Source organism: Musca autumnalis, unplaced genomic scaffold, assembly GCF_047663935.1.
Source record: "Musca autumnalis isolate F117 unplaced genomic scaffold, ASM4766393v1 scaffold_5, whole genome shotgun sequence".
NCBI lineage: Eukaryota > Metazoa > Arthropoda > Insecta > Diptera > Muscidae > Musca > Musca autumnalis.
Genome location: NW_027412088.1, coordinates 189,216,187 through 189,229,769, shown reverse-complemented (window position 1 = coordinate 189,229,769; position 13,583 = coordinate 189,216,187). Strand labels below are relative to the sequence as shown.

Genomic DNA, 13,583 nt, shown 5'->3' with positions numbered 1-13,583 from the left:
TATAGAAAAGTTGTCCGATAACAACTTTTTCTATAGAAAAGTTGTCCGATAACAACTTTTTCTATAGAAAAGTTGTCCGATAACAACTATTTCTTATAGAAAAGTTGTTCGATAACAAGTTTTTTATAAGATTAGTTGTCCGATAACAACTTTTCTATACGAACTATAAGGAAGATTCTTACTTTTTACATTGAAGAACAATCACGATTGAAGAACAATCACGATTCCATTTAGAATTTTAAAACAAAGTACACGATCTTATTAAACCAGTTTTATCTATTCGCAGTATACAACACCTGTAACATTTGATTTTTAAACGGTATCTGTTGTAAATATCATCTATAGATGCATACATACATATATGTATATAAGTACGTATGATCGTGTGTGTTTATAATTTTCTATAATAACAACAATTTGACTGACTGACATTATTCGTTATTATATTGCAATTCACACGTTTTGTATCACATTTAAGACGAGCCTTTTGTCTGAGCATGACTTTAATCAAGTTAATGATACTTTTGAATACAACAATATGCAATTGAAAAAGCGATTTAGGTTTATTTTTAGTCGACAAATGAATAAAAAAATCTGCATAATTTGCTACTATTGTTGTTGTTATTGTTATATTGGAAAGTCGTTGCCATTTTACATTTGTTGAATATTGGGGAGGAGTAATCTCAAGGGTAATGGTGTGATTGATGAGATAACCTATAAAAGAGTCACAATTCATCTGATTCGATCAATAAATCAGATGCGATCACTAAATCTAAACATTTTATCATCTAAATGAAATGAAATCTTTTTCGTTCCACCCCATGTTTAGAGATCTTTTTATTATCTCAGATATTGATGCCCGACAAAGTCAACACCATAAATTGATTATATTCAAATCAATGTTTAACAATGGACCAACACTAGGAACAGGTCACCACACAATTCACATGTGCAAAGAATTTATTTATTCAGTTTATTTTTTTCTACAAATTTTAAGTCACGTTTGACAAAATAAATGCATGTTTTGTTAATGTGGACAGAGCCAGTTGCTGCAAGAACGCTGACGGCGTCGTCGACGTCGTTTTGTTTGCTGTCATTAATTAAATGAGATCTCATTTCATTGTATTATAATTGTAGAGAGAGAAAGAAATGATACCCATAATAAAAACAAATAACGGAAAATAGAGAAAAAGATATTCTCACCAAGTTATTTAGGAGGTGGGAGTGGAAGAGAACATTTAAAATTGTGAGAAATGAAAACATTGTCTGGTTTTGGGGATTTACAAGAAAAACAAAAATGGGGATTGTATATCACACGTGTCTGTATATTTTTATATACGAATTAATTAAAATCATTACTTCCAATAAAAGGAAAATTTAATAAAACTTTTTAAGGTTGTAAATAATTAATCATAACCTTGATAAATTAACAAACAAAGAAATGGAAAAAGAAATAGATTAAAATCACAAATAATCATTCATCATATGTAAGCAATTGACATAAACTTAAATGAATGACAATTTTTTGGATTGTTATCTATTTTTAATAACCTTTTTTCTTATCAGAATTATATCAAAGTACGTCAATAATGACATGTATTGCAATTGTTTAATTTATAAACGATTGTTGTAAATGTGGAGTGTCACTTTCGTAAAGTACAGTACACATTGTCAGTTTTGAATGACGATTTTTTGCAATTATCGATAACTGTCCAACCGTCCAACACTTTAACTTGGTCACGTACTTAAGGGCGTATGCGTGATGTTTGAGTGGACATTGCGTAGAAAATTATGTATACGCCTCAATTGTGTGTATGGGGGAGATGGCTTACTTCAAATAAAAGTGTAAATTTTTAACATTGTCTATTACGCACTAAATATAGATACATATTTGGTGTGTTCCAGAACTGCAAGAATCTACTAATTTTTACTATTTTTTCCGATAACATAAAGGAAAAAATGTTATGGTAGTAAAAAATAGTAGCTACTTGCAGGTTCTGGAACAGACCAATTATCTTACATAGAGTATTATAAAATTATTAAAATACGCCCACAATTTATACAGACTCTATAAAGACAAAAGGCACACAAACATGGACAATTGTTATTAGATAATTATTGGTATGTACCAGTACTGCAAGAATCTAATAATTTTTATAATTTTTTTCGATAACATAAAGGAAAAAACGTTATCGCGGTAAAAATTAGTAGCTTCTTGCAGGTTCAGATCAATACTTGGTATGTTCCAGTACTGCAAGAATCTACTAATTTTTACTATTTTTTTCGATACCATAAAGGAAAAAATGTTATCGTAGTAAAAAATAGTAGCTTCTTGCAGGTTCTGGAACAGAGCAACTGTGTAAAAAATCCTATTGAACTGAAAACAACTTTTGTATAGAACAGTTTTGTGATACATTTTGGTATACGAAAATTGTTCAACAACAACGTTCGATAACTACCATTCCAATAAAAAACTTGTTCGATTACTAACTTTTGTAAAAAAAAATTTGTCCGATAATAACTTTTATATAAAAACAGTTGTCCGATAACAACATTTTCTTTAGATAAATTGATCGATAACAAACTTTCCTGTAGAAAAGTTGAACGATAACAAACTTATTTGTAGGAAAGTTGATTGATACCAACCTATTCTATAGAAAAGTTGATAGATAACAACTTTTTGTACAGAAAAGTTTTCCGATAACAAATTATTTATAGAAAAACTTTTTATCAGAAAAGTTTTTATCAGAAAAAGGTTTTTCAGTAAACATGTTGCCCCAAAACAGCTTTTTCAATAAAAAAAAGTTGTCCGATAAAAATTTTTTATATAGAATAATTGTTCTATAAAAACGTTTTCTGTTAGAAAATTGGTCGATATTAACCTTTTCTATCGAAAACTTGTTCGATAACAAACTTTGCTATAAAAAATTGTCCGATAACAACATTTTCTATGGAAAAATTGTCCGATAACACAATTTTTATAGAAAAACTGTCCGATAACAACATTTTCTAAAGATTAGTTGTCCGATAACAACATTTTTTATAGAAAAATTGTCCGATAACACAATTTTTATAGAAAAACTGTCCGCTAACAAAATTTTCTATGGAAAAATTGTCCGATAACAACATTTTCTATAGAAAAGTGGTTCGATAACAACATTTTCTACAGAAAAGTTGTACTATAACAACATTTAAAAAAAAAAAATTGTCCGATAACACAATTTTTATAGAAAAATTGTCCGATAACAAAATTTTCTACAGATTAGTTGTCCGATAGCAATATTTTCTATAGAAAAGTTGTCCGAAAGCAATATTTTCCATAGAAAAAATTGTCCGATAATAACATTTTTTATAGAAAAGTTGTACGATAACAACATTTTCTACAGAAAGTTTGTCTAATTTTGTCTATATTTTCTATAGAAAAAGTGTCCGATAAAAACATTTTCTACAGAAAAGTTTTTGTTGATAACCGCATTTTCTATAGATAAGTTGTCCGATAATGACCTTTACCATAGAACAGCTGTAACGAGTTTTTTATAGAAAAAAATTGCTTGAAAACAATCTTTTCTACAGAAAAGTTGATCGTTAATACCTATTTAACTAGAGAATTTGTTCGATAACAAACTATTTTTCATGCAATTTCTTCGATCACAACCTTTTCTATAGAAAAGTTGTTCGATAACAATTTTTTCTATAGAAATGTTATCCGATAACAACTACTTCTCTAGAAAAGTTGTCCAATAACAACTTTTTCTATAGAAAATTTGTCCGATATCAACTTTTTCTATAAAAAAAATTGGTCGATAACAACTTCTCCTTTAGAAAAGTTGATCGATAACAAAATTTCATATAAACAAGTTGTCCGATAAGAACTTTTCTACAAGAAACCATGTCCGAGAACAACATATTCTATAGAAAAGTTTAGCAATAACAACTTTTTCTATATACAAGTTGATCGATGTCAACCTTTTGGATAGAAAAGTTGATCGATATCAACCAGTTGTCCGATAACAACTACTTTTTTAGAAAAGTTGTCCAATAACAACTTTTTCTATAGAAAATTTGTCCGATATCAACTTTTTCTATAGAAAACTTGATCGATAAGAACTTTTCCTATAGAAAACTTGATCGATAACAAAATTTCATATGAACAAGCAATTTTTCCACAAGAAACCATGTCCGAAAACAACATCTTCTATAGAAAAATTGACCGGTAACTCCTTCTCTATAAGAAAAGTTATCCGATAACAACCTTTTCTTTAGAAAAGTTGTTCGATAACAAAATGTTCAATAGAAAAGTTGTTCGATAACAACTTTTTCTATAGAAAAGTTTGTCTAATAACAACATTTTTAATAGAAAAGATGTCCGAGCACAACTTTTTCTATCGAAAAGATGTCCGATAACAATATTTTCTATAGAAAAGTTGTCCTATAGAAAAAATTTATTATTTTTTCTATTGAAAAATGTGCGATTGTAACATTTTCCATAGAAAATTTTTCGATAACACCTTTTTCGAGGGAAAAGTTGTCCGATAACAAGTTTTTCTATAGAAAAGTTTGTCTGATAACAACATTTTCAAAAGAAAAGATGTCCGATAACAACTTATTCTGTCGGAAATAATGTCCGATAACAATATTATCTATAAAAAAGTTGTCCGATAGTTGCTTTTTTCTATTGAAAAATGTGCGATTGTAACATTTCCCATAGAAAATTTTTCGATAACACCTTTTTCGAGAGAAAAGATGTCCGATAACAACTTTTTCTATCGAAAAGATATCCGATAACAATATTTTCTATAGAAAAGTTGTCCTATAGAAAAAATGTGCGATTGTAACATTTTCCATAGAACAAAGGTGTTATCGACTTTTTTCGAGAGAAAAGTTGTCCGATAACAATTTTTTCTATAGAAAAGTTTGTCTGATAACAACATTTTCAATAGAAAATATGTCCGATAACAACTTTTTCTATCGAAAAGATGTCCGATAACAATATTTTCTATAGAAAAGTTTTCCGATAGAAAAAATTTGCTATTTTTTCTATTGAAAAAAATCTGCGATTGTAACATTTTCCATAGAACATTTTTCGATAACACCTTTTTCGAGAGAAAAGTTGTCCGATAACAAGTTTTTCTATAGAAAAGTTTGTCTGATAACAACATTTTCATTAGAAAAGATGTCCGATAACAACTTTTTCTATAGGAAAGATGTCCGATAACAATATTTTCTATAGAAAAGTTGTCCGATAGAAAAAATGTGCTATTTTTGCTATTGAAAACATGTGCTATTGTAACATTTTCCATAGAAAATTTTTCGATAACACCTATTTCGAGAGAAAAGTTGTCCGATAACAATTTTTTCTATAGAAAAGTGTGTCTGATAACAACATTTGCAATAGAAAAGATGTCCGATAACAACATTTTCAATAGAAAAGATGTCCGATAACAACTTTTTCTATCGAAAAGATGTCTGATAACAATATTTTCTATAGAAAAGTTGTCCGATAGCAAAAATGTACAATTTTTTCTATTGAAAAACTTTTTCTATATACAAGTTGATCGATGTCAACCTTTTGGATAGAAAAGTTGATCGATATCAACCAGTTGTCCGATAACAACTACTTTTTTAGAAAAGTTGTCCAATAACAACTTTTTCTATAGAAAATTTGTCCGATATCAACTTTTTCTATAGAAAACTTGATCGATAAGAACTTTTCCTATAGAAAACTTGATCGATAACAAAATTTCATATGAACAAGCAATTTTTCCACAAGAAACCATGTCCGAAAACAACATCTTCTATAGAAAAATTGACCGGTAACTCCTTCTCTATAAGAAAAGTTATCCGATAACAACCTTTTCTTTAGAAAAGTTGTTCGATAACAAAATGTTCAATAGAAAAGTTGTTCGATAACAACTTTTTCTATAGAAAAGTTTGTCTAATAACAACATTTTTAATAGAAAAGATGTCCGAGCACAACTTTTTCTATCGAAAAGATGTCCGATAACAATATTTTCTATAGAAAAGTTGTCCTATAGAAAAAATTTATTATTTTTTCTATTGAAAAATGTGCGATTGTAACATTTTCCATAGAAAATTTTTCGATAACACCTTTTTCGAGGGAAAAGTTGTCCGATAACAAGTTTTTCTATAGAAAAGTTTGTCTGATAACAACATTTTCAAAAGAAAAGATGTCCGATAACAACTTATTCTGTCGGAAATAATGTCCGATAACAATATTATCTATAAAAAAGTTGTCCGATAGTTGCTTTTTTCTATTGAAAAATGTGCGATTGTAACATTTCCCATAGAAAATTTTTCGATAACACCTTTTTCGAGAGAAAAGATGTCCGATAACAACTTTTTCTATCGAAAAGATATCCGATAACAATATTTTCTATAGAAAAGTTGTCCTATAGAAAAAATGTGCGATTGTAACATTTTCCATAGAACAAAGGTGTTATCGAATTTTTTCGAGAGAAAAGTTGTCCGATAACAATTTTTTCTATAGAAAAGTTTGTCTGATAACAACATTTTCAATAGAAAATATGTCCGATAACAACTTTTTCTATCGAAAAGATGTCCGATAACAATATTTTCTATAGAAAAGTTTTCCGATAGAAAAAATTTGCTATTTTTTCTATTGAAAAAAATCTGTGATTGTAACATTTTCCATAGAACATTTTTCGATAACACCTTTTTCGAGAGAAAAGTTGTCCGATAACAAGTTTTTCTATAGAAAAGTTTGTCTGATAACAACATTTTCATTAGAAAAGATGTCCGATAACAACTTTTTCTATCGAAAAGTTGTCCGATAACAATATTTCCTATAGAAAAGTTGTCCGATAGAAAAAATGTGCTATTTTTTCTATTGAAAAAATGTGTGATTGTAACATTTTCCATAGAAAATTTTTCGATAACACCTTTTTCGAGAGAAAAGTTGTCCGATAACAATTTTTTTATAGAAAAGTTTGTCTGATAACAACATTTCCAATAGAAAAGATGTCCGATAACAACTTTTTCTATGGAAAAGATGTCCGATAACAATATTATCTATAAAAAAAGTTGTCCGGTAGAAAAAATGTGCTATTTTTTCTATTGAAAAAAAATGTGCGATTGTAACATTTTCCATAGAACATTTTTCGATAAAACCTTTTTCGAGAGAAAAGTTGTCCGATAACAATTTTTTCTATAGGAAAGTTTGTGTGATAACAAAATTTTCCAGAAAAATTGGCGATTGTAACATTTTCTATAGAAAAGCTGTTTGAAGCAACGTTTTTTAGAGAAAAGTTATCCGATAGCAAATTTTCTACAGAAAAGCTTTTCGATAACAATATTTCCTATAGAAAAAAATGTGCGATAGATAGAAAGTTTTTCGAATAAAACCCTGGTTTTTCCTGAATTCCTAAAACGTCAAAATTACTAAACACAAAAGCAATAAGTGGGTTTGTTTAAAACAAATTTTTGAGCATTTTATAAAAATAACGAGAAAAATGAATTAAGAGTCATCATTGAATTCGATTGTTTTTAAAATTGTTTGACATATTATTCAAACAGTACACCCACATACACAGATTGTGTATATTGCTTTGAAGTTTTAGGAACACTTGAGAGAAAAAAATTAAACTGACAGAAAGCTTTCTAATTAAACCATGAGGTGGCGTAAATCGGCCAGCTGATTGGTTTCAATCTGTCAATAAATTTATTGTTATTGTGAATAAATTGTATGAAAACATTTTGACAGCTTGACGAATTTTCGATCAAAATAGAGTTGTTGTTGAACTCTTTACGTGACCTGGTAAATAGATCTTAATCCCAATTCAAAAAAAGAAGAAGAAAGAGAGATGACAATTTTAGCACATACTACTGTCCATCTGTAAACCAACAAGACTCTAATGTTACTGTAAAAATTTCAGCCCGATCCGAGAAGTGCCCATAAACAACCTAAAGGTGTGAAAGCACGAAATTTTCGAAATATCAAGACCCATATCTCGGGAAGTATGAACTTCCCCCCGGAAAATTATATATCGTTGTATTCAGGATGCCAAGGGCTGTCTACTATAAAAATTTCAGCCCGATCCGAGAGGTGCCCCTAAACAACCTAAAGGTGTGAAAGTACGAAATTTTCGAAATGTCAAGACCCATATCTCGGGAAGAATGGACTTCCTCCCGGAAAATTATATATCGTTGGAGTCAGGGTCCCAAGGGCTACCTATGGTAAAAATTTCGGACCGATCCGAGAGGTGCCCCTAAACGACACTTGTTCCCAAATGTCAATAAATTTTAATTCCCTTCCCCTAAGACATTTCTTGTGATTAATTTAGAGGAAGTTTAATGTCAATTTTAAAATAACTATAACGTTAATTGTTTGTAAACTTCAATTGTAAACACTTTAACGTTTGCCAAATATGTTTATTTATTATTTTTTTTTAACCACATGTTGTTTATATAGAACACTTGAAAAATACACGGAATTTTTCAATCACTTTTTGAGATAATTTTTAATTTATTGCAGGTTCACATTAAAACAAGACTAACATTTTTGTAATTATATTTTTTACATTTTGTTTTGCTTGTTGTTGTTGTAAATGTTGTAGTAAGTGGTTTAATTACATATTGAACAAAAACAAAAAATAAATAATTAAAGAGAATTCACAGCCATAACAAACAATATCGTTGATTATTAATATTTTTGTCTGCTATTTTTTTCCTAAAGTTTCTGTTTTATTGTGGCTTGTTGCTTATTTTGCGATTGGCGATAAGTTTTGCTTTATTTGTTTATTATTATCGTTATTGTTGTATTTTGTTTATAAATTATTTATAGCATTATTGATTTTGCAGTCGTTACATTTGAGGTTTGCTAATTTTTTTTGCAATGAGTTTTGTTTTTTCGTTCGTTCGATTGATCGGTTTAGCAGCGATCCTCACGGTCTGAAATCAAGCGTCCAACTAACATTGATGTATGTCTTGATATGGAACCCAGAGCTAACTACAACCTGAGGTATTTTATTCTTTAATTGTTGACGGTGGGTTTTTTTGTTTACAATCTCTTATTGTTTAACAATTGCTGGCTTTGCAAAAATTCCTTTAAGTAAAAAAACGACATGAAACGAACAAAAAATGCCAACAAATCCCAAGTTGGTTTTTTAAGTTTTTTAGACTTTGGGTTTTTTTTTGCAAATGTTCATAAAAATCTTAACCTTAACCATCGTTTTTCTTTGTAAACTCGACTAAAAATAAAACAAGAAATTTCCAAAAATGGCAAATTTAATTGAAGAACAGAAAGAAAATGTTAACGAATTCTAAAGAGCAGAATTAATGCTTTTGGCTGGAGGTTAGTGTTTCTTCAATAGGTTAACAAATGGTCTGTTCCAGTACTGCAAGAATCAACTTATTTTTACTATTTTTCCGAACATACATTAACATTTAGTAGCTCAAAAGAAACATTTATATATAAATTGCGTCCTTTTGGAGAGATTTCAATGCAATTGACAACGAAAATTAGGTATTTTACTCCATCGACGTAAACGCTCTTCCATGTTGGCGCCAATATAAAGAAAGCCAGGAAATCCCACTTAATATATATTCTCTTCTATATGAAAGTCATCCGATAACAAAATTTGCTATAGAAAAGTTTTCTGGTAACAATTTTTTATAGAAAAGTTGTCTGATAACAAAATTTCCTATCGGAAAATTGACAACTTTGACTATGGAAATTTATCCAATAACAACCTTTTTGGGAGAAAAGTTGTTCGATAACAAATTTTTCTAGAGAAAAGCTGTTCGATAACAACTTTTTCTAGAGAAAAGTTGTCCGATAACAACCTTTTTTTATAGAAAAGTTGTCCGATAACAATATTTTCTATAGAAAAGCAGTCCGATAACAACATTTTCTATAGAAAAGTAGTCCGATAACAAAATTTTCTATAGAAAATTAGTCCGATAACAACGTTTTATATAGAAAAGTTGTCCGATAACAACCTTTTGTACGATAACAACATTTTCTATAGAAAAGTTGACCGATAACAACTTTTTCTATAGAAAAGTTGTCCGATAACAACCTTATCTATAAAAAAGTTGTCCGATAACAACCTTTTCTATAGAAATGTTGTCCGATAACAACATTTTCTATAGAAATGTCGTCCGATAACAAAATTTTCTATAGAAAAGTTGTCCGATAACAAAATTTTCTATAGAAAAGTTGTTCGATAACAACATTTTCTATAGGAAAGTTGTCCCATAACAACCTTTTCTTTAGAAAATTTGTCCGATAACAGCATTTTCTATAGAAATGTTGTCCGATAACAACATTTTCTATAGAAAAGTTGTCCCATAACAACCTTTTCTATAGAAAATTTGTCCGATAACAACATTTTCTATAGAAATGTTGTCCGATAACAACATTTTTTTATAGAAAAGTTGTCCGATAACAAAATTTTCTATAGAAAAGTTGTCCGATAACAACATGTTCTACAGAAAAGTTGTCCGATAACAACATTTTTTATAGAAAAGTTGTCCGATAACAACATTTTCTATAGAAAAGTCGTCCGATAACAACATTTTCTATAGAAAAGTCGTCCGATAACAACATTTTCTATAGAAAAGTCGTCCGATAACAACATTTTCTATAGAAAAGCTGTCCGGTAACAACATTTTCTATAGAAAAGTTTTCCGATTACATATTTGTCTACAGAATTTTGTCCGATAACAGCTTTTTCTATAGAAAAGGTTAACTATAAAAATTTTCTTTATAGAAAAGTTGTCCGATAACAACATTTTCTATAGAAAAGTTGTCCGATAACAACATTTTTTGTAGAAAAGTTGTCCGATAACAACATTTTCTATAGAAAAGTTGTCCGATAACAACATTTCCTATAGAAAAGTTTTCCGATAACAACATTTTCTATAGAAAAGCTGTCCGATAACATTTTTTTTATAGAAAAGTTGTCCGATAAAAACTTTTTCTATAAAAAAGTTTTCCAATAACAAAGTATTCTACAAAAAAGTTGTCCAAAAAAATCTTATCTATACAATAGTTAATCGATAACAACTTTTACTGTAGAAAAGTTGTCCAATAACTACTTTCTCTAGAGAAAAGTTTTCCGAGATCGACTTTTGCTTTTGAAAAGTTCTCCGATAACATTTTTTCTGTAGAAATGTAGTCCGATAACAACCGTTTCTATAGAAGAGTTGTCCGATAATTCTTCGATAACAAAATGTTTAATAAAAAAGTTGTTCGATAACAACTTTTTCTATAGAGAAATTGTCCGATAACAATTTTTTATAGAAAACATGTCCGATAGCAACCTTTTTCTGTAGAAAACTTAACCGATTACAACCTTTTCAATAGAAAAGTTGTCCGATAACAACCTTTTCAATAGAAAAGTTGTCCCATACTAATCTTTTCTATAGAAAAGTTGCCGATAACAACCTTTTCTATAGAAAAGTTGTCCGATAACAACCTTTTCTATAGAAAAGTTGTCCGATAACAACCTTTTCTGTAGAAAAGTTGTCCGATAACAACCTTTCCTATAGAAAAGTTGTACGATAACAACCTTTTCTATAGAAAAGTTGTCCGATAACAACCTTTCCTATAGAAAAGTTGTCCGATAAAAACCTTTGCCTATAGAAACGTTGTCCGATAACAACTTTTTCTATAGAAAAGTTTTCCGATAACAACCTTTTCTATAGAAAAGTTGTCCGATAACAACTTGTTCTGTAGAAAATTTGTCCGGTAACAACTTTTTCTATAGAGAAGTTGTCCGGTAACAACTTTTTCTATAGAAAATTTGTCCGGTAACAACTGCTTCTATAGAAAAGTTGCCCAATAATATTTTTTTTATAGAAAAGTTGTCCGATAACAACTATTCGAAAGAAAAGTTGTCTGATAACGACTTTTTTAAAGAAAAGATGTCCGATAACAACTTTTTCTATGGAAAAGTTTTCCGATAACAACTTATTCTATAGAAATGTTTTTCGATATAACCTCCGATAACAACCAATTCTATAAAAGAGTTGTCCGATAATTCTTCGATAACAAAATTTTTAATAGAAAAGTTGTTCGATAACAACTTTTTATATAGAGAAGTTGTCCGATAAGAAGTTTTTATGGGAAACTTGTCCGATAGCAACCTTTTCTGTAGAAAACTTAACCGATAACCAATTTTTCTATAGAAAACTTGTTCGACAACAGTCTTTTCTATAGAAAAGTGATTCGATAACAATCTTTTCTATAGAAAAACGTTTCAATAACTATCATTTCTATAGAAAACGGGCAACATTATTTACAGAAAAATTGTCCGATACCAATTTTTTCTGTGAATAAGTTGTCCCAAAACAACTTTTCTATCGAAAAGTTGTCCGACGACAACTAAATCATAGTACACACGGTCCAACAAAACTGACAGTCATCGAGGTCTATTTCGTTAATATCAAAGTCTAGCTGAATAATTACTTTCCTAACCACTAAATTATACCTTAAATGTTGTATTTCAATCATTTTTAGCTAACAAATAGTTTTTATTTGCCAGAAAATTGCCGCAAAAGTACGTTTACTGTCAGTTTTGTTGGACCGTGTGTACTATGCTTAAGGTTGCCCGATAAAAACTTTTCTATAGAGAAGTTGTCCAATAACAACTGGTAATTCCGAAAAATTAGTTAGTTTTAGTTACATTTTCCAAAAATGTACTTAATTTCATACACATGTTAATTTCAATAACTTGATAATGACTGATTAATTTTACGATCCAATTAAACGCCTGTTAGTCTAAAGCTTATTATCAACAAAAACGCCTCTAATTGAAAATATTACGTACCTATTATAGATTAGGTGAGAGATTATCATGACAATGATTACTAATGTAAACGTAGCGTTAGTTATTCATCCGTATCTAACCATACAATACATCCACACTGTTATTATGTGAAATTTTGTTTACTTTTACTAAAATTGACCTAAATTCTTTTGTCTTAATAGAATATTGTTTCAATAATTTTAAAGTAACTTATTAATATTAATAAACCAGCCGCATGCGTATTTGGTGTTTTTCAGAATTTATTTATACGGAGATTGGATGGTGCTCTCTCAACATTTGGTCTGTTCCTTTACTTTTGAAAATGGTAAAACCGACAAAAGTAGCAAATGTTGTGAACTGCTCTCATATGAATTGTGTGGTGTCAAAACTTGAGGATTCTTGCGCGTAAAGGAACAGAGCTATTATGACACGTTTTCAGGTCTTGTTTAAATAGTGTAAATAATCTCATTTGATTTAAAGCTAACAAATAATAAAAGTGTTTAACATTACTTTCCAATTAGTCTTACAATACGATATGTCATTAATCCAACTAACCAACACTCATTTACTCTTTATTAGAACAATTATACTGTCCGTCACCCAGCCACCCACTCTGTTATAATTGTTATAATGAAAAAAAAAAGATATCATCATTCCCTGCAAACATTTGGAAGTTAAATAAATCTTCTCTTAGCAAATGCGTGTCTTAAAAAGCGACTGTTGTCATTTTACAAAAACACTTTCATTGAACCATGCTCATTCTTTCATTCTAACTTCTTTTAATCCTTGTGC

At 29.3% G+C, this 13,583-nt stretch overlaps 1 protein-coding gene across 19 annotated transcripts in view; it reads right to left on the bottom strand.

The window, feature by feature from the left end:
- Positions 1–13,583, bottom strand: part of Treh (Trehalase) — a 70,522-nt gene that overhangs the window by 23,615 nt on the left and 33,324 nt on the right. For 2 of the 19 annotated variants that reach the window (XR_012413092.1, XM_073988685.1), the window contains exon 1: positions 8,611–11,850. The exons of 11 other annotated variants lie outside the window; for them this stretch is intronic. The gene's annotated coding sequence lies outside the window, so the exon portion shown is untranslated. Of the gene's footprint in view, positions 1–8,535; positions 8,571–8,610; positions 11,851–13,583 lie in introns of those variants that run through there. 6 more of the 19 variants (XR_012413090.1, XM_073988684.1, XR_012413094.1 and 3 more) reach the window with 4 other exon arrangements.